Source organism: Physeter macrocephalus, chromosome 14 (assembly GCF_002837175.3).
Source record: "Physeter macrocephalus isolate SW-GA chromosome 14, ASM283717v5, whole genome shotgun sequence".
Lineage (NCBI taxonomy): Eukaryota > Metazoa > Chordata > Mammalia > Artiodactyla > Physeteridae > Physeter > Physeter macrocephalus.
In genome coordinates this window covers 41892549-41914938 of record NC_041227.1, presented here as the reverse complement: position 1 = coordinate 41914938, position 22390 = coordinate 41892549, and positions in this window count along the sequence as shown.

Here is a 22390-nt window from a genome sequence, read left to right as displayed (position 1 = left end):
ATGGGCATCCCTGGTACCCAACAGATTCCATCCAGGCACCAGGTTCTTTGCTTTCTCTGGCACCAAAGAAGTTTGTGCAGCATCCTGCAGCCTCCAGCTAACGAGGGTTCAAGGTCAGAGAATAAAAGCCTCACTGCCCCACCCCCGCCCCGCGTGCACAGTCCTGCGGTGGGGGGGGGGGGCCTCTACATGCTCCTCAGAGGGTCCCGGGGGAAGCGAGCCCCATGGCCCATCACAGTGGCTGCGCTTTGAAGCATCCTTCGTTTGGCTTTTATCCTTTCTCTGTCTCACTCCTGCTGCCTGTGATCATTTTCCAAATAAAGTATCAGCACCCAAATCCTGTCTCCAGCTCTGCTTCGGAAGAACTAAAACAATACGATGCATATGCTTTTATCTTGTTCATGTTTGTTCTCCAAGGGCCCGGAGTAGAGTGGATGTTTGTCGAATGACTTTAATTTTTATTTTTAAAAATTTATTTATTATTTATTATTGGCCGCATCGGGTCTTTGTTGCTGCACGTGGGCTTTCTCTAGTTGTGATGAGTGGGGGGCTACTCTTCATTGCAGTGCACGGGCTTCTCATTGCGGTGACTTCTCTTGTTGCGGAGCACGGGTTCTAGGTGCACGGGTTTCAGTAGTTGTGGCACGTGGGCTCAGTAGTTGTGGTTTGCGGGTTCTAGAGTGCAGGCTCAGTAATTGTGGTGCACGGGCTTAGTTGCTCCGCAGCATGTGGGATCTTCCCGGACCAGGGCTTGAACCCGTGTCCCCTGCATTGGCAGGCGGATTCTTAACCACTGCGCCACCAGGGAAGTCCCTCGAATGACTTTTAGTTACAGCAACTCCCCTTGAATCGTGTGTTTCTAAGCAATGGGTGAAGTCAAGTTAAATGACGGCAACAATAAAAACAAAAATTAATGATAAATCCACCTATTTCTCCTCTTGTGGACTGGCTGCACGAGAGTACAGGAGAGAGTCAGATCTTGACGTTTTTGTTTCAATTTCTGTGGTGAAATATCTAAGCCACATCCATACCTGTGCCCAAAAGCAGTACGTGAAAATCGGTGCCTAGGCTGTGATTTCTTTTTCACAGATTGTTGGGGGGGATGGCGGGTAGGTTTGACCTCCTGAGGCATCATCATAAAGATCGTTGTCGTCCCATAGTCGGGTCCTTCCCCGGGGGACAGCCCAGGTCCCATGGCCGCAGGGTCCTGTCCAGGGTGCAGGGAAGCCAGGGGCCAAAGCCAGGAGCTGCTTAGCTTCCCGCCTCCCTCTCTCCTCCCCCTCCTATGGTCCTCCTTCTCTCCTCCTCCCTCTCCCCTGGCCTTCCCCTCATGCCCATGGGGGTGTCTGGGGAGCTCTGGTTTTCAGCCTCAAGCTGCTAGCGGAGGACAAGATCTTGAGTGATTGGGGTTTGGTCTCAGGCACAGCCTGAGTGCCAGCTGTGTCTGAGACTGGGCTTGAGGTCTGGGGCACGAGCTCGGCCTGACAAGAGAGGGACACTCTGTCTCCAAATGCCGTTGGCCCTGCACATCTGTCCCCCGGACCTTACTGCAGGTGTGGCCTGGGGCTGCACTCAGGACAGAATGGAGCCTCAGGGATGCTTCTCTGCTATGAGAGCTGGACGCTCTCTAACGTGGGGCCTCAGGAGGAAAAGGGAGCAGAGCTGCAATTTGCTCCCTGATTCCCCCTGAGCCCCAGTGCGGAGGGATCTCTAATGAGGTGGGGTCCAGGTGGCTAGAAGGGCTCCTGTCTTCCCTGGGATCTGGGATGCTGTGGGCACTGGGGGGGGGGTTTCCTGGGATCCAGGGGTGACCAGCCCTGAGCTTACTGCACGTGGTGGAGGGTTTGGTGCTTCCAGGTCTCCGTCCCTGGGCAGGGATGCTGGGCACACTTGGGTCCCTGTCACACCTACCACGCTGGTGTCTGGCCCAGAGGGACCTTCCTGGGAAGAAAGCCGGGTGTGATCCGTGGCTAAGAGACCCTCGCGGGCCAGGACCAGCCGAGACTCGCAAAGCCCACTGAGACGGGCCGTAAAGCCATAGCTGCAGGACAGGTCCTCATCCTTGTGTTTCCTCCACACTTGGTAGGTCAGCGAGAGAGACAACATTGATCAGAAAAGAGCATTAAAACCAGCCACCAAATCGATGACTACTGAGAAAGCAGCTAAGGGCAAAATTCCATCAGCAATGGCCCTGCTGCACATCCCCTTGTCCCCCGGTCCCCGTGGAGAAGGAGGAGGAAGCAGAGACACTCGAGCATCCTGGCAGATGCTCTGTACTTCTGGGCAGGGCGTGGGCACCCTTCTGCTAACGGGAGGTGCTTGTCTGGGTGGAAATGTTCTGCACTTCTTGTTCTTTTCCTCAAAACACACAGTGAAGAAGAAGTTAAAGGCTGGGTATCTGAGCTCTGAGGTTGATTGGAAGCCCCACAGCTCATATCAGCTGCTTCAGCCACAAGCAAGGCCCAGATAACAAAGGAGAGTCCCTGGGGCGACCCCTCACTGGCTGCCCTGTTCAGAGAAGCTTGGCTGTCCAGGGTGAGACTCAGTCTTGTTTCTGGGTTAAGGGAACAGTGACAGTGATGTACTTGTCACCCCTCAACTGTGAGACACATCTTTAAGAGGCGTGAGGAGATGGGCAGTCTGCTGGACCCCACTTGCCCAGTTCCACTCTGGCTCCTCCCCGCACCGGTCCTGCAGGGGCTGCACTTCCCACAGCCCTTTGTCAGCTAGTCCTGGCTGGTCTGGGCAGTGAAAGTTCTGGTGGGTGAGGGGAGGGCAGGAAGGAGGGAGGAGCAGGGGTTTCTCATCTCTCTTTGCTTCCTGTGGGACCCCTGGCAGTGACCCTACACCCTAAGAACCTCTCTACCCCTCTGGGTGCTCCCTGCAGCAGGCGGCAGTTGTGCTCTGACTGGGGACACTCAGCTGCATCCTGGCAGCATCACCACCTCTCTGGGTCTCTGGGTCCCAGGGCCCCAAGGGTGTCCTCATGTGGCCAGTGTCTGGGGCTCCGCACTGCTTGGCTTCCCAGCTTGACCACGTTCATGCAAACACACCCCACCCTGCAGCACTGACGGAGCCCTCTTTTCATGGCTGTCCCCACTGACAGGCAATGGGGATATGTCTCTGGTTTCTACTTCGCAGCCGCTGGTCTCTCGAGGGTAAGGTACTCACACGGGTTTTTGAGACAATGAAAGCCAAAGCCATTTCTTCACAGCACACAATGCCCATGAAGGTGATCTTATTATTTCAAGTGCCTTGCTTGAGTGGTGTCACTCTGGCTATATATTCCATTTCTTGAGTAGCTGGAAACCAATGCTTTAGAGTTGAATGATGCAGAATTTTAGTATTAAGGATAAGAATTTTTTAAGCGTGCATGGCTTAATCACCAAGACTTTTAAACTCTTTCCCAACATCAGAAAATTTCTTCATTTAGTGAAGAAATCAACTGATGTGTAAAAACATTGAAAAAGAACATAAAGGGATGCTTCCCCACACTAAATATGATCAAAGAGTAGATTAGAAACATCTGCTGCTCTTCTTCCAAAGTGAAACGCTCGTGTCCAGATTTAAAGGTGAAATGTTTTTTTATCTTCAAGTCTAGCTGAGTCAAAGGAGACAGTACAGAATCTTTCCAAATTTCTGGTCCATATGTTTACTGAAAGACCTAGAAATGTCTTCTAATTTAATAAAAAGAAAGAGTAACAATTTGATTTGGGACTTGACCTTCGACTCAAATTATCCATCGTTAAAACTGGACATTTATGCCTTGGTTAAATAATACAAGCAGTATCATCCTGTTCGTGCAATTATTGCTTTTCTTGATTATAAGCTAATACACTTTATTTTTTAAATTCATCTTAAAATTTTAAAGTTTATTTATTCATTTATGTCCTGGTGGAGGCGCCTGGGGAGATGGAATACCTGGGGAAGGGTTGGGGTGGAGAAGAGAGAAATGCCAACCTCAAACACTGTTGTGGGCATGCGTGTCTCCTGGGGGGACAGTGAGGAAACTTTCTACATGTTTTCCATAAGAGAAGTAAGATTTTCGTCTGAGAGTCAATGGATCAAACCAGCTCAAAATGGATGATATTGGAAAGACTTATGCAACATCTCTAGAGAGATGGCAAGACAGATTGGCTACATGTGAGATATTAATACAGATTTTTAAAAAAATGTGTTAATTGGTAAAGAGAGGGAAGGGTAGTCAGCAGAAAATATGTGAACATTGAATGAAAGAGTTACAGAAGTAAATTTTGAAAGTGTCTGTCAATGAACTGCCTGAAGACTGGACGAGGACTGCAGCTTTTGACTCTTCTTGAATGATCCAAACAACACTTTGTTCTGACTTCATAGCCTCGGAGTAGCCATCATATGGTGATATTGTTTTCTCTTGTCTGTAGAAACAGAATGTGCCAGAGATGCCAAAGTGAGCCATCTGGTCAACCTGAGGAGTACATTTTCCATTACAGTTTCCTCAGTAGTATCCTTGTTATACATCTGTACCTTGTGAGCTGTGCGAGTGTGGGTGTACCCTGATGGGCAGGTTTATATTTCAAGAGCTGATGGATCAGTTTTCTGATCCCACAAAGCTGTTGAATGCCAGGCACAGTGAAATGCCATTTGACAGACAGCCTGTGGGCTGGGGAAGGCAAAATTGACCCCAATTTCATTCAAATTACAGGTCAAGATAGAGGCTCCTCACAGACACTCAAACCATGCCCTGGGACCCTTATCAAAAATCTACAATAAATGATTCTCTCTGCTTCGTCACACAGGGAACAGTCTTCACTCAGTGTATGAACCAGACTATCTTTCACACCCTGTCTTACTCCAGCCCCACCCAAAGACCACAGCATCTGCAAGAAAACAGCAAAGTAATCTTCCTTAAAAATAAATTAAAAGCTCTTGGTCTATAAATCACTTGGAAATCTGGCAGGGCCGAGCACACCCCAACCAGAAGTGAGAACACAAATCACCCTCTTGGAGGTAGAGTGTTTCTATTACTGCTGGCCAGCGTCCTGTGCTGTCAGATGTACATTTCTCTCTGTTCCACATGGCACTACGTCATTGCGGAGCCCAAGCCAGCAGCTGGCTGGGGCTGGGGCTTTTCAGTGTGGGGAGCAGGCTTCCGAGCCCCGGCCAGTGGGTGGTAGGACCCCGAGTCTGTTCCTTCCATCAGGAGCGAGTCGGTGGGTTCTGCCCACGGAGGAGGTGGAGGAGGTGCCTGGTGTGGGGGATGGAGAGATCCACGGTATAGATGGGCCCCTCATCTTTAAGAAAAAAATACTTATGTAGGTGTCTGAAAATGTTTTCAAAAGAAGGTGCCTGAGACTATTGTGTAATTCTTCTCCCAGGTGCTTTCTTGGCCAGATGTTCACTCAGAAGATCCAGGTTTAGGGAAAGCAGATAAACGGCCCAGTGGAGGCGGACATGGGACAGCTAAAGCGGGTCTCTCTTGGTCCTTTTCTAAGAACAAGGACGGCCCGGCAATCATGGTTTCTGTTTCAGGGGACTCTGGGATCTCCTGAGGTATTCACTCAAAGATTGTCCCCTCTTGAAGGTATCGTTTCCCTTCCGCCCCCGCCAGCACCACTGGGCTCTGGTTCTGCATCTCTGCGGGGACAGGGATGGTGGTTAGGGTTCCTGGCTTTTGTGTCCACAGCGCTGAGACCTGGGGGATTTCTCAGGGCTGCTGGAGGACTTAGAAGAGGGAAATGTGATGCTGGAAGCAACCAGGAGGAGACAGACACTCTCCCAAAGTAGGGGATAGGTTTTCCTGGACTGACGGGGCGGGTGAGGGTCTAGGAGGCAGTGGCCAAGCAGAGCGGGAGGGGCCTGACCTCAGGAAGGTACGTCCAGGTGGGTGGGAGGCTCCTCTCCCTCTTGTGGCAATGGGCCCGGGACCAGAAGTGGACACGGAGCAGGTAGGTAATCGATGCCGAAGAACCTCTCCCCACACCTGGACCCTTCCAGGCAGGTCAGACTCCAGACCATAGAAACACAGCACATTCTTGTTGGAGGCACCCTGAGATTAAATGAGGTGTGTTTCCTGCCAAACCAGTGGAATGGGATTCACAGTCCAATTAAGTTGGAGGTCACAGACCCATAGCCCCCTTACCTAAAGATACCAAGAGTTTGAATTTTTGGGATCAAGAAGAGAACAGCTCTTTCTGGCTCCTTTCTCTGACGTGGGGGAGGGATTGGGGTGAATGTAAAGGGGGACTGACTGGAGTGGATCCTAGGGGCTGCAGCCAGATGGCGTCTGGGCGGGTGTCCACCTTCAGAGAGCAATGGGGTGTGTAGCCGGGGGTCTAGAGAGGTTTGGGAGTGATGCCATATCTGAGTTCACCCTGGAAGGTTCATATGAAGAGGTTTCAACGGAAGGCCCACGAGAGGTGAGGAACCGAACCATGGACCAGACCAGGGGTGGGGAAGGCCCGGGAGCCCGCAGCAGGGGTGTGCGTTATTGTCCCTAAGGCCACGTGGACAGGAGGGTGCAGAACGTCAGACGTAGGCTGTGGAGAAAGGTCATCGGGTGATGTTGTCATTGCAGGTGGCCCAGCTGTTGCCAGAACAAGGTGCTGGAACTGGGGGTGTCAGGGAGGAAGCACCCAGTTTCTCTCTACCTAACCTCCCATCTCATCTCCCATCCATTGTCTCTCCCAGCCATCTCCCATCTCTGGCTGCTTATTCTCAGCCAGAAACGAAGGTGACAGCCTCCTGGTCCACGGGGATCAGCCTCTGGGGACAGAGAGCAGGCAGAGAGGCTGGGGAGCGAATGGGGAGAAACAAGGAATGAGGACAGGTGCTGAGGAAGGAAGGCCTGCAGTCCCGAGGGTCGTTCAGGAAGGGGAGCTGGGCCAGGTACCCAGCGCTCCTCCTTGGAGCGGGAGAGCCAAGGGCAAGCACTGGGCTGTGGTCCTGGGCTGGGCTTGCGGCTGTCACGGTCCCCCCGGCGTTTCCGGGGAAGCTGAGCATATGGCTCTCCTACCAGCCATGTCCACAGCAGCTGTATTTAAATCTGCTGGATGAGCCACATACGTGACCCAGAGCCAAAGACTTGTCCTCAGCTGATGGCTGAGCTGGGGTCTGTCTCCTGCACTCCATGGCTCAGCTTCCTTTTTTAAAAAAAGATTTTCCAAATTATATTTTTAATTGAGGTATACCTGACATATAAGATTATATTAGTTTAAGGTGTTCAACGTAATGATTTGATGTATGTGTACACACTGTCAAATGATCACCACGGTAAGTGTAGTTAACATCCATCACCGTGGTTACATTTTTTTTCCTTTGGCTGAAGACTTTTAAGATCTACTCTCTCAGCCCTGAGCTTTCACTTCTGTTAAGTGGGAAAGATGAGCACCATCCCCAGAAAGTCTTTATAAAGCAATTATTGTCTCGACCAAAAGTTGTTCTAGCCAAAAGAATTACTAACCTCAAAGCACTTCAGTCAAAAGCAAAAAAGTTCAATTCTGACCTTTGTTACCCATAAGCATCAAACTTTATTGAAAGAATAAACAGAATGAGAGGGTTAGCACAAGAGAGAAGAACAGAATGAGAGCAGTAAAATCCTAAAACATGGGCATCCAGCCTCAACAGGGTCCCTCCCTTGTGGCCGGGAGCTGGGTGGCCGAGGAGGTGTGGCCGTCAGGAGTGCCCCTCCCACCTCAAAATACACGCCCAGTTCCTGGGACAGGAATGCTTGCCCAGTGGCCCGGAGCTGGCTTCTGCAGCAGTGCAGGCATCTGCGGGTGACAGAGGGCCCGTCAATACGAGCTGTGGGTCCGCAGAGGAGATGAACGGAGGGTTAACCAGACCCGCTCTCCCACCACTGCTCTTCCACCTCATCACTTGCCTTGGACGGTTGGCCAGAGCCGTCGTGGGGCAGGGCCCTGGAGAAGGGGTCTGTGGGCATCTTGGCAAAGTGTGGGTTCAACGACCAGCCTCCTCCCAGGAAGCCAGGGTGCTGGTCTAAGAGAGAAAGTGGGTGTGGGAAGAGCAGCCAGGAGGGGCGTGTGTGTGTGTGTGTGTGTGTGTGTGTGTGTGTCTTACAGAGAGTTGAAATTTGAATGGAACAAGCAGGAAAACTGTGCTGGGATGGAGATAAGTGTTCCCATTAGGATGCCGGGAGTTGGTTGGCAGTGAGCCCAGTGTCTGCGGGAGGGAGAATTCAGCGGGGTGTGGGCGTGGCTTGTCTTCCTCAGGTACCACAGGGCCTTGCTCCCTCACCCCCGCACGGGCCTGGGGAAGCCACTTGCACATCTCCCACAGCAGCTCCCCTCAGGTCTGCTCAGTTTCATCAGCTGTCAGCTCTCACCCAGCAGCTCTTTTCTTGCCCAGAAGAGGACGCTTTGACCCAAACATGGTCCACAAGAATCTGATGGCTCTGAGCAGCTGGAGAGGACTGGCCTGGCCCATCTGGATCTGAGTCAGCAGCATGTCACTTCCCACGCTCAGGAGGCAAGGGACAGAGTTGAAGATGCAGGCAGAGAGGCCAGAAGAAGGCAAAGCCTGCGGCTGGGCATCAGGAACCCAGGGCTTGATTCTGGCTTCATCCTTCTGACCCAGGTCACGTCACAGCCTTGCTGAGACTCGAAGGTCGACATCTGTAAACTGGGAGTGAGGCTACATTACAGCAACGGGGTGACCACATGGACAACAGTTGAGGGCCTGAGTCACACCAGACGCTGCTCTGGCTGCGGGGTGTGGCAGAGGGCACGGCCGCCTGGGTCCCTGCCTCGTGGTCCTTTCCACACTGTATGTTTCCTAAGTTTTCACGTCAGGTGGAAAAGTGAGAACATGCAGGACAGCTTCTGGCATAAAGCACTCAAACTGTGGTTGGATCTGGGGTCACCAGCAGACCGAGGGCCTTGGCCAGGTGTGTGCTCAGGTCAAGAGCTTCAGGATGGTCCAGCCCGGGATTTGGCTGGTGGCCAGTGTACACAGGGATGTGGGAGGGGCTTTGTGGCTCAGCATCCTTGTCTTAGGAGTTGTTCAGACACTGTCAGCGAAAGCAGCTCCCTCCCCATTGTCCTCGGAGTGGTCTCAGGGCCGCCATCATCCTAATTCTCAGCCCCGTTTTGGCACTAACCCTGAGCCTTGCCCATTTCTGAGGATAACCAGAAGGGGGCTTGGCTACTCTGTCAGTGCATCAAAGGCCCCAAAGAACCAAGCAGCTGAATGGGTTTGGGTTGGTTGGATCCTGTATCCTCGTGTGATGGAGGCTGAGTCCCAGAGACCTGAGGCCTGGAGCCGTCTGCAGGTAAGAACACCCAGTGTCCTCACCTGGGGGTGATGACGCACTGACTTCGTGTGGACCACCTGCCAGAGGAGAACTGAGAAGGAGCTGGGGTCCTTCCAGAAGCAAGCTTTCACAGACCCCACGGCCATGCTGCCTCACCTGGGTCTCCTCCCTTGACCTCTCTGGACTTGGTGGCCGCTGCATGACAGTTCTCATTTGCCTATTTTGCTCCCAAGGGCTTTGCGTCAGGGAGGTCATCAAGGCCGCAGAAATCTGGGCACAGACCCTAGACCAATATGACCATGTTCTCTTGCCTGCTGTGCTGTAACAAATGACTCACACTTAGTGGCTTAAAAAACCAATGCCTTTGCTACCTCTGGATGTTTTGGGTCAGGAATCCAGGCAGGGCTTGGGCAGGTGAGTCTTCTGTTCCCCGTGGAGTCGGGGGTTCATGGGTGGCACTCAGCTGATGGCAGGGCTGGATGGTCCTAGAGAGCTCCATCCACAAGCCTGGTGTTGGGTGGCCATGCCTGGAAGTTGTGGCCTGGCTGGCCCCCTCCATCTCTATGTGGTCTCGGGGCATCTCCCTGTGTCTCTCCAGCAAGGTTGTTGGACTTCTTACTCCAGGACGAAGTGTTCCCATGTGCAGGGGCTCAGGTGGAATCTGCAGGGCTTCTTAGGACCCTGCCCCAAAGTCCCAGAACGTCATTTCCACCACTTTCTGTCAGTCGAATAAGCTGCTAGGGTCGCCCGGATTCAAGGAGAAGGGAGGAGATGCATCTCTCGAAAGGAGAAAGACCTGCAGGCATTGGGGGGTGGGGGGAGATGGCTTGGACCAGCTTGGGGGCAAACCACCATTGCAGAGTTCTAGAATGTGGGGTACAACCCTCACTAGACAGTTTCATCAAACTGAGAGTGAGGGTTCTACATCCTACAAGGGGTTGCTGACAAGGCTTCTCGGCTAAATTGATGGATGTTTGCAGCTCTGACTCACGGGGTCCCAGGATGGTCCTTTGAGGGGGTAGGGGAGCAGTCCTGGGACAGGCGCTGGGCTCCACCCTGGCTCCACTGCCTTCATCGCTCTGTGCCTCAGTTTTCTCAGCTGTAAAATGTACATAATGGTGTTGGCTTCATAGGAACATTGTGAGGTATGAGATAAATGAGATAATGTCTAAGCGCTTTTGCATTGCTGGAATATCATGACTGCTCAATCGATTTTAGTAGCCATTATTATCCACATGAATCATCTCTAACTCACACAATAGAAATGGAGACGTTTTCTCCTCCTTTTATGCATAAAGAAGCTGAGGCTCAGGGGAAAATAAAAGTCTCTTCCCCAAGGTCCCAATGCTTATAATTTGAGAAATTAAACTCCGGTCAAGGTGACAAGAGAGAGTGAGAAAGAATGATTTGGGGGCAGAAAATAGACTAAGAATCTGTCGGTGAAAGAAAGAAAGCAGAGAGTTTGGAAAGAGATGGAAGGGAAGCTGGTAAGTTTGGGGGAAGGTTGGTGGACAGTGCAGAGGTCCTGAGGGAGCTGTGGACAGAGGGCAGGGAGGTGGCCACACAGCCCAGAGAGGGTCATGAGAGAGGAAACGGGTACAAAGCTGAAAGTGAGATCACAGGAGGAAGAGTGTGGAAAGAACACTAGAAGATGGGTGGAAATGGTTAAAATGGGGAGAAGTATTCGTGGTTCAACTTTTCTGTAGAACAGATATTTGGCCTCAGCTCCTCGTGGATGTGTATCCTGTTGTAACTCACATAGATTAAGTTAAAATTCATTCATTTCCAAATGTTACAGTTTGTGGATGAATATAATTTCTTTATAGGACTCAAGCAGTAAAGAGTTGGACTCTCCAGGAAATAATTAGGACAATAATAAAAATTTTAAAAAGGTCACGCACCAAAATTGACTCAGAATTAGAATCATGATGCGGCATCCGATGGCACCACAGTTGGGACACAACTTCAGTCTCATCTGTTTATCTGTTGTCCTGAAGCAGCTGACGGCACCTGGGGCTCGGAGCTCAGGGCACTTGCCTGAGGAGGAGCCCAGCTCAGGGGAGATTGGTCCATACACGACCGAATGTGGGTGAGGGGGGGTGATCTTCTGATGCCCAGAAAGGTAGATTAGATAGATTGCCTTGCTACTGGGCCAGAGAGTTGTCAACTCAAACACGCACACGCGCGCGCACACGCACACACACATTTGGTACATATCTTATGTCCAAATTACGGACTAAAAATTATTAAGATAAACACAGGTTTCATCAAAATTAAAACCTTTTGCTCTACGAAAGAACTTGTTAAGAGGATTAAAAGACAAGTTAAAGACTGGGAGAAAATATTTGAAAACAACATATCTGACAAAGGTCTCATATCTAGAATATATGATACTCTTTCAAAAGTCAACGTTAATTTATTTGGAAAATGGGCAAAAGACACAAAGAGACATTTTACCGAAGATGGCATACAGGTGTGAAGTAAGCACATGAAAAGATGTTCAGCATCACTAGCTATTAGAGAGAGACAAATTAGGACCACAGTGAGCCATCACTACACACCCATTAGAACGAGTTAAAAAAAAAACTGACAATACTAAATGCTGTTGCAGATGTAGAGAAACTGGGTCGTCCATATATTGTTTGTGGAAATGTAAAGTGGTCCAAACACTCTGGGAAATAGTTTGGCAGTTTCTTATAAACAAACAAACTAACTAACTAAACTAAACATATACTTATCGCGTAACCCGTTAATTTCGCTCCTGGGCATTTATCCCAGCGACATGAAAACTTAGGTCAACATAAATTCTGTACACGATTGTTCACAGCAGTCTTATTTGTAGTAGCTAAAAGCTGAAAATACCAAAACTATCCCTAATAGATGGTGGTTAAATAAATGATGGTACATCCATACTGAAGAATAAAACTCAGCAATAAAAAGGAATGAGTATGGTACACGGGGCATCTTGAATCAATCTGCAGAGAATTATACTGAATAAGAAGAGTGTTCCTCTTCTGATTTTGATTTTGGTTTATAATTATATAAGATGTAACCCTTGGGGATAGCGGGGTAAATGGTACATGGGACCTCTCTGTACCAGCTTTGCAACTTCCTGTAAATCTATAGTTATTTCAAATAAAAAGTGTTTTTTAAAAAAAGGCAAAGACAGACAACTGAATAAAAAATATAGAAACCTTGAAAAATTACCTCAAAAAGGAGAATATTTTAGTGGCTAATAAACATATGAAAAGATAAACTGCCGCTTTAGTCATCAAGGAAATATATATATATAACATATATATATATAACGTTTCTATATATATATCACATTTCTACATATTATATTACATTTCTATATATACATTACATTTCATATATATTTGCATTTCCTTGAGGACCAATGTGGTGGTATCTCAGCCAGTTGTTGAAAAGGATGTGAAGGAAATTGAATTCTGACACATTCCTAATGTGAATTTTAATTTGTGAAACCACTTGGAAAGGTGTTTGGGAGTCTTCACCAGGACGGAACATACCCATCAGAAATCCATTCCAGAATTATGCCATATTTACACCGAAGACATGTTTGAGAATGTTTACAGTGGCACTTTTGTAACAACAAAGTCAATAGCAGAATGGGTAAATGCACTCTTACCTCTCAGGTTGTCTTTCCTGATGGACTCAGCCTGGGACTTGGGCTCTCTCTGCATGTTGATACTGACTCATAGGCCTTCCCTGGTGCTTCTTATTTGATGCTCTCATCACCACAGCCTGGAGAAGCTGATACAGAGCGTTTGTCTCTGGATTATTCTCTGCTCCTTCTTTCCAAGTGCCTTCTCGGTTCGCTAATCCTCTAGATGAAAACCGACAAGGAAGCCACTCCCCAGCCACTCTCTACACCCCCTTCCTCCACAGAGGTAATCAGTTTTCCGACTTCCTTCACTGTAGACTGGTGTTTGTAAACTTCCTGTAAATGGAGGCATTTGAAGTGTGTTCTTTTGAATCCAGCTTCACTGTGTCTGTGAAGATCTCGTTGTCATGTAGAGCAGTGGTGTATTTTTTCTACGTGCTGGGCCAGCTTCCCACTGTATGAATAAACCATACTTTTCATCCATTCTAGTGTCGATGATGTACATGTGGGGTTTTCCCATTTTCTTGCAATTATAACAGGGCTATTATGAACATTCTTGTACATGCCATAAATGCCTGGAAAATAAGCTGCTATATCATGAGGTATATGCATGTTTAGATTAATAAACACTGTTCAACAGTTTTCCAAAACGTTCACCAACGTACAGAGATGGCAGTGTGAGTTTGAGTCTCCACCTGCTCACAAACACTGGTCTTACAGGACTTGCTCTGTTCTGTTTTGGCCATTCTGACGCGTGTCTAATGGCACCTCTCCTCTGCGATCGTCTGCACCTCCCTGAGGACTAAGCTATCAAGCCCCTTTCATGCGTGATGAGCCCTCTGGCTGATCCCTTTCACCCAGTGCCTGTTCAGCCTTCCACTCACTTTCCTTTCGGTTGCCTCTCTTTTATTGATTTGTAGATGCTAACAGTCCACTCCACTGGCCTTATTCTCTGTCTCTATCGTCTGCCTTTTACTCATTCAATGATGTTTTCTGATGAACGAACTGCTAAAGGGACAGTCTGACTCAGCAGTCCTTTCCTTTATTGCTAGATGTGCTTTTGTTCATGTTCAAGAAATCCTTCCCTCACTTGAAAGTGATCAAAATACTCTCCTACATTATTTTCCAGAAGCTTGCTGTCTTTCAAGGTTATGTTTTTAAGGAGAGGGAATGTTACCTTTTTTCCTTTCTGTAAATATGTACACACGTCTTGAAACACAGAAGGCAGAAGAATGAAAAGCAGTGTCTGTGCTCTACACACACTGGGCACCAACGGTGAAGATCAGAGTGTGGTCGAAGCTATTGCATGAGCTACGGTTCAGGCACATTTGAAAAGCAAAGTGGAAATATGTGAAGAAGTAGAGCGCTCTCAGTATTTTACAAAAAGAGCAGTGGAATAAGTTCCCTTAGAAATAGAAAAACCAGTCAGCGTATCACCAAGATAATCTCTAGGCAACCAAAGTCTTGTCAACTTAAAGCTTGCCTTACTTTAGAAAAGCTGAGGGCTTTGCTTATCGAAATTGAACAGAGCCCTGACAAGTGTGCCTGCACTTGTGGCAAAAAATGCTTTTCAAAACATATGTATATGTGTATATATAGATATATATATATATTTATGTATACATACACACACACACACACACACACACACACACACACACTTTGGTCTATTATCAAAGTTTCTACTAAGATATTTTTGCCCTTGTTATACAAAAGAGGGAGGTGGACCAGACAAAGAAGCTGGCACTGATTCCCATGATTTCTGTCCACATGCACATCCACGTTGTGTCTAAAGGCGTCCAAGTTGCCCTCGTCCTCATGTGGACCCTGAGGCAAGGATTTGTTTGCAAACAGGTCACTTGGTCAAGGATCCCAAGAAGTTCCTGAAGGGGGGAGCGGATGTGAGATGGGACAGGGGACCCAGCTGATAGGAGGGTGCCTTATCCAGAAAGTCGGATGGGCCACTGGAGCTGCTTCCCCAGGGATCTGGGAATCGGCGTGGAACATGCATCTCGGGGTCATCTGCTCCAAGGGACGGGGGGCTGGGGCATCCACCCACAAGGGCCATCGGCCTGCGAGGGAGGGCTGCGGGGGAGGCGTGATCCTCTCGCACTTTCTGCTTCCTGGGACAGCACTGACTCTGCTGCCAGGGAACGTCTCCCGACGCTGGCATCCTTGGTGGGGATGGTGGCTCCTGCGCGTCTACTAGAGGAAAGGCTCCGTGGAAGGACTGTCCATCCCCCGGAGATCCTCTGTGGTGGACAGACGGGGGCAGGTCAGAAACTTCCCCACCAAGAGAGGATCATGGTTGCTGTGATTTTCAGAGAGATTTCTGCTGGGCTGTAACTTTTGTCGGATCTCAGGAGACAAAGGACCCCTCAGAGCAGCCTCCAGACAGACTCCCTGGCTGGGCTTCTGTGGTCTCAGCTGGATGATCACAGGTAAAACCCGAGAGATCTAGGGTCTCCCCTGGGTGCACGCCTCCAGCAGAACCCTACATGATGACATCAACAAAACAAACTACCGTCCACTTGCCAACGGGATTAACGTGAGAGACAGAATGTTTGAGTGAAAGAAAAGGGACAGTAAATGACTCAATTTATATTAGGTTCATAGACACCAGTCTATGGGGATGGAAGTCAGAATCACTTTAAGAGGGAAGGGTTGTGGAGAGGACCTTGGCCCTTCATTGGTTTGTTGAATACATATATTTAGCAAGAAAAAAAAGGAGTAAGAATAAAGCAAAAAACACAAGTGTTTCTGTAGCAAGGTCACGACTTTCCACTCCCCGCCCCAACCCAGCGCCTGCTGCTGTTCCACGAAAGCCAAGAAAAAGCTGCTGGCGGGGAGGGCACCACCCAAGGACCCAGCCCCAAAGACCTCACGGCTCTGTCCTCCTAGAACAGGACCACTCACGCCCTGGGAGTCCGCTGTGAATCAGGTAAAATGAGAGGATCCCACCAGCGAATCCCCACAACTCAGTTCATATCCTGGATCCGGCTGCTACGATCCCCTTGGTCCTCTCCATCTGCAGGGGGAACCCTTTCACCCCAGAATCGAGGCCGGCCTTGCGATTTGCTTTGACCAACAGAGTCTCTGGGCATCAGCCTTAGGCCTGGCAGCAATCACACCCACACTCTGTGGGGAACCCAACCCCTGTGCCGTCAGGAAGCCTTGACTGGACGACTGGACCATGGGGCCTTTGGAGAAACAGACCTGGGAAGGACAGGGAAGGGGGAGGCATGGAGTCTTCTCGGGCCTTCAGCCAACTGAAAGCAGCCAAGGGAGTGGTCCCAGCCTGTGCCGCAAGGAGGGGGCACCACCCTGCCCCGCTCGAATCCCTGACCCACAGAATTGGGAGAAATAACCAGCTTTTGCCGTGTTGAGCCACTGAGTTCTGTAGTAGATGGTGGTACAGACCCAGGTAAGGGAAACACCGGCAAAACCTAGAGGCAGAGCATATGCTCACATCCTTCATCACACACGTCACTGTGGTTTGTACTCTTCCCAGTTTGTTCTTGGTGCCAAGAACTCCTGTCAGGCCCGCCCTTTCCCGGCACTGTCCCTCTGGCTCTCAGCTAACTCACCCCGGGTTCTGCCTCAGCTCTGAACGGGACAAACTGTGCCTGGCAGGTGGTCGGCCAGTGTCCTCAGATTTTCTCTGCTAAGTGCGTCTGGCCCTCCACGACTGCCCCCCACCACCCTGAAAGGAGGGCCCGGGGAGGGCAGGGTGAAGCCCTGTTTCCTTACCCACTGCCTCTCTAGGGCCACACGCTGCTAGCCCGGTGAAGCCAGTGCAGGCTCATAGTGGGTGTGGTGGGCTAGACGTCTGTCCAGCTAAAACCTAGATGCTGTTTCAACAAAGACACACAGAAGAGTTCCTTGCATTTAGTTTTCGGTATATAAACATGGAAAGCGTCAACATTAAACGTTTCCCTCAACTACACCAAATAATCCGCCCTGATCTGCCTGGCTCTCTCTATGAAGCTATGTTTATGCTTCCAGAATTTGCATCCTCCTCATGGGCCGTTCCTGTGACGCCTGCAGACGCAGTGCTCACGGGGTCGGCGGGCCAGTAGTTGCCGCTGGTGGTCAGAGGATCGAACCTACAACCTTCCCTCTCAGTGGGGCCTGGAGCCTCTGACAGTCCCTGGCCTTGGTTTTCATTGACATATTGACTTTCGTATTTTCTTCTTGCTGCCTTTAATTTCTCTCTCTTTAGATCAGATCTAGACCCAGTGCACAGTTGCTTGGAGACAGTATTTCATAATGTTGACTTACTTACTGATGGAGACACGTCACTGCTGGGATTGACTTCATGGCTGTTTGTGGGATGCGGGGTGTGGGGCGAGAAGCGACTGGACCCTCTGCATCTGTGCTTTGTCGACGGTAAGATGCGGGGCGTGACAGTACCTGTGTTTTCAGGGTTAAATGAGCTAATGGGATGAGGTGCCTCACACAGAATGAGATCACACCGATTATTCTGCATCATGACCGATACCACCGTAGCTTCCATTTCTTTCTACACATTATGACTCAGCTTATGGCAGTGAGGGTCCACCCACTGAGCTTTTATCTGCGGGAACAGAGGGGACCACGATATTGGAAATGTCAGCTACTTTTTTTCAGGAAGAGAGAAAGATAGTGTTCAGGAGGGTTTAATCAAAATCAGGACCTTTCAGAGCTCCTGACTCCCCCATCCCTAGGATGAAGCGATGTTCAGAGTTGCTCTTCTGTGGTGGGGGCTTCTGGCACTGGGACATGCTGTGATTGATACCCATGGAGGCCGCAGGAACTATGGTTGTTTCTGTGGAAGAGGCAGTGATGTCCTGGGGACAATGTGGGCTCCTGTCCCCCTTGGTGTCAAGACTGCAGCCTTGGAGATACCACGAGGAGGTGTGATTTGGTGGGCATCTGAGGTCTTGAGTCACAGGAATATGCCCTCTGCCATTGCATACCTCCCTCTGTTTGATCCTAAGCACTTTAGCTGGAACTCTACCCAGAGACACCACAGGCTAAACCAGACCCACATTTGAGCCGTGTGACCTGAGCCATAATCACCTTGCACAAGTCATAGCTTCCCAGGAAAATCAGGCTGTTGAACCAAGTTATGTTCAGTCTCCAAACAGTTGTTTAACTATTAGAATCAAGTGTTCACATGTTGGTAACAAAGATTTGGAAACAAGGGACTGTAATTTCATCTCTTCCTCAAGCATGATTCATGAGGATTTTTTTTAGAATAAGATACCCCCCTTGACTCCTGCAAAACAAATTAGAAGACAAACTCCACATCAGCCTCATCACATTGATCTAAATTCTGCTACTTCTCTGAGTAGAGGTTTGCAGATTAATGAAGTGATGTTCTTTAAAGAACACAAAGTCCCATGCATTAAAGATGCAAACAAAATGTAGATTTTTTTCAAATCAATCTCGGAGGATGCCGTAGGGCCAGCACATTAGAGCAGTGCTGTATGGTAGAAATCTAAAACAAGCTACATACGTAACTTTAAATTTTCCAGCTGCTACATTAAAAGAAGTAAAAATAAAAAGTGAAATTAATTTTAATAATATTAATACAACATATCCCAAACCTTTTTATTTCAACCTGTAACAGATGTACAAATGTTAACAAGCTATTGTGCATCCTTTTTTCAGAATAAGTCTTTGAAGTCCAGTGTGTGTCTACACGGCAGACGCTCTAATTGTGGGCTCTCCACGTTCTGGGAGCTCAATAATCACGTGTGGCTCGTGGCCGTGCAGTGGGCAGAGAAGTTTCACAGGAGGAAAGTGAGGGGGGGTGTCTCATCCCCTCCCCAGTGACTTCTAGGGGTGCTGTGCCCTCAGCTTCTCCAGCCCCTGCATCTCTGCTCCCCCTTCTGGAGCATTCTGCCTTCCCCTCGCACCCCTATTCCCCTGACAAGCCCCTCTTCTTCCCCCAAGTCCTAATCAAGTGTCAGCAGCCCTGGGAAGAGCTTCACACCCCGGCCTCCTCCAGACACAGTTAATTCAGCGTTGTGTTTGTGGGCTCAGCACTCCTTTTCTATTAATTTGTCTTCAGGATTTCCCCCCCCGGCACCGCCGTGAAGTGCATGTCCTGAAGGCTGGGCTGTGTATTCTGTGAGTAGAAATGCTGACGCAGCCCAGGTGCTGAATCAATGGCTCCAGATCTCAGTTTTAAGCTCAGGCCTCGGGACGCTCCCAGGGCTGCCCTCTGCCCTCCTGCTCTCTGTCTGCAAAGGCGCTGGAAGGGCCGCGTGAGATGCCCGTGGTCTCTGATGTGACATAACCATGTGGATAAATCCTAATGATTAGTGATAAAATATTAATACACCTTTGCTTTCTTATGTATTATCCTTTCCCACCTTAGAAATGATCTGCTAATGAGAGCCCAATGGCCAATTAACTAGGAAACAGCATGAATTTGTCTGAAAACAAATGCATCTTTCAGAAAGCATGAGCAGATTCCGTCCAAAAAGAAGAAAAGACAGGATGTACATAGAAGGTTGTCTTATTTTGAATACGGGAGGGTCAAGGAGGTAGAACATGATGGAGTTGGTACAGGATATTATCAGGGTTCTAGTGCTCATGTCTGGCAGTAGGTTCCCAGGATTTATTATGTTACTTAGAGTAAGTAACAAATGGTTCATTGAATAAATAAACATAAAACAGCCTGTATCCAAATCCACTCACCACGGAATTCACAGTGCTGGCCTGTTGGCTTTGACACTTTTCCACACTGACACCCTGTTGGTGGACCATCTTGTCCTTGTGTTGGATTAGTTCTGCCTGTGCCCTGCTGCTTTTCTTCTCAACGCAAGTATTTTTTTCTCTTTACTCATTGTTTTCCTTCTGTGTCCTAGCTTTCCAGTACCATTCCTTCTCCAGTTTTCACAATTCTTAAACCCTCCACCCTTCTTGAGTTCTTGTGGCTGAACTAATAATAAAATTGACACGAGACTAATGTGTACCATTAATATGGGGAAAAAAAGAAGCAAAATTTTTTTATTGGAGTATAATTGCTTTACAATGTTGTGTTAATTTCTGCTGTACAATGAAGTGAGTCAGCTCTATGTATACCTATGCCTCCCGCTTGGATCTCCCTCCCACCCCTCTAGGCGGTCACAGAGCCCCGAGCTGATCTCCCTGTGCTATACAGCAGCTTCCCACTAGCTAGCTATTTTACTCATGGTAGTGTATTTATGTCAAACCTAATCTCCCAATTCGTGCCAATCCCCCTTCCCCCCGCCCGAGTCCACATGTCCGTTCTCTATGTCTACGTCTCTATTCCTGCCCTGCAAATAGGTTTATCTGTACCATTTTTCTAGATTCCCCATATATGCATTAATATACAATGTTTGTTTTTCTCTTTCTGGCTTACTTCACTCTGTATGACAGACTCTAGGTCCATCCACATCTCTACAAGTGACCCAATTGCATTCCTTTTTATGTCTGAGTAATATTCCATTCTATATATGTAACATTCATGTGCAGGTAGCTCTCATAGAAATGGGACCTAAGAAGTGGCCAAAGCAGGCAGCTTTTATACTTTTTAGGCAAAGAAACAATACATTTGTGAGGAATTGACAGGACAAAGACACAGGTTTTGGTGTCCGAATAGTGAAGAATTGAAACAGAGTTTGGGTTTGGGGCAGTGAATGAACAAGGTTATTTATACAGTTTCTCTGCCTGGGGTCCCTGTCTCTGGGGATAAGGGTGTCCTTCTACCTCCTGGTAGAGGGAGGACATCTTTCACACAAGAGATCCATTTCCTGCTTCAAGGGGACAGAGAAGAGGTCAAAGTGTCCCTCTTGCATTGGCCATTTCTTAAATAACTTTAATTTAAAATATTCAATATGCCATCGAGGTATAGTTGGGGGTGACCTGCCCAGGGCCCCACCAGCATCAACGGGCCCATTTCACTGCCTGGGGATCTGAGGCCTAGACCTGCAGTGGGCAAGGGCCACGGACTGAGCACCGGGCGGTGGGACCCCTCAGTCCCACCCAGTCACCTCCCTGAGAGGCTGAGGCTGGGTTGCGTTGCAGGCAGCGGTGGCCGCCCAGCATCATCGGTATCATCGGCGGGCATCGTGGCCCATCTGTTGGAGAAAGCCTGCACTGCTGACACCACACATGCCATCTTGGAGTAATGAAGGGGTGGGTGACGTCTCAGGGCAGAGGTCACAGCCCAAGAAGAGGGGAGTTTCTCTCGCAGACAGGAAGAAAAGGCCCTAGCTTTGCATCTGCTTTCAGTTTTCCCCAGAAGAAACAGTTGCTTTATTTCTAAAATGTATCCCCTGCGCATTAAAACTTTCTCTTCGGGGGTCATGTTTTTCCCATTAATCTTCTTCTGTGATTTGTGGCTTTTAGCTGTATTAAGGCTCTGCAGCTCATGGTGGGGGCATCCTGCAGCCTGGCCCATGGCCCCCGTCCTGAACCGCAGCCTGTCCCCTCCTGAGTCCAAGGGCCTGGGACCCGACTGGCCCCGGGCAGTACTGCTGGGAGGTCTGCTCAGAGCCTCGTCACCCCCAGGATCCTGCCTCTCCCCGGGGCTCCCTGGGAGACATGGGCTCTGAGCAGCAAGATCGTTTGCTTTCAACTGAGGGAGTAAGCACTTGTCGGAAACAATCTCATCGCCTCTTTTAAACCAAGGACGCAACACTGAAGCTATTTACCATGTGCACAAAACTAACCCAGAACACTCCCGGGGTTCCACTTGGAAAGCACATTTTCTAAACTGCTTTAATGGGAAAAAGTACACCAGTTCCAAGACTACTTAGAACTTCCACTTAAATAACGATTTACAGAGCTTTTTATTTATTTATTTATGGCTGCGCTGGGTCTTTGTTGCTGTGCGCGGGTTCTCATTGCCGTGGCTTCTGTTGTTGTGGAGCACGGGCTCCAAGCGCGCGGCTTCAGTAGCTGTGGTTCGAAGGATCTAGGGCACAGGCTCAGTAGTTGTGGCGCACGGGCCCAGTTGTTCCGCGGCATGTGGGATCTTCCCGGACCAGGGATTGAACTCATGTCTCCTGCATTGGCAGGCGGATTCTTAACCATTGCGCCACCAGGGAAGCCCTACAGAGCTTTTAAGTTAACCTTACAAAATTCTTCTAAGGTTCAGGGAATTTTTTTCCTTTCAAGATAGCTTTTGGTACCCATGGGGTACAGGGCAGGCCACTCTCACATATGCCACATTGGCATGTTGATTATTTTGAATTAAAGTTACTTTAGAAGCAGCCGGTACAAGAAGGGCACACTGACCCTCCTCTGTCCCCCTGAAAGTGGGAAATAAATCTCTCAGGTGAAAGGTGGTCTCCCTGTACCAGAGAAACATCTTTGTCACCAGAGACGGGGAACACAGGGCTGAAAAGAGTGCGTAAACAAACCAGTCACTTCTTTATTCATTTACTGCCCCAGCCCAAACTTCTTTGTCTTGTCAATCCCTCACAAATTTATTGTTTCTTGGTCTAAAAGATATTAAAACTGGGGGCTTCCCTGGTGGTGCAGTGGTTGCGCGT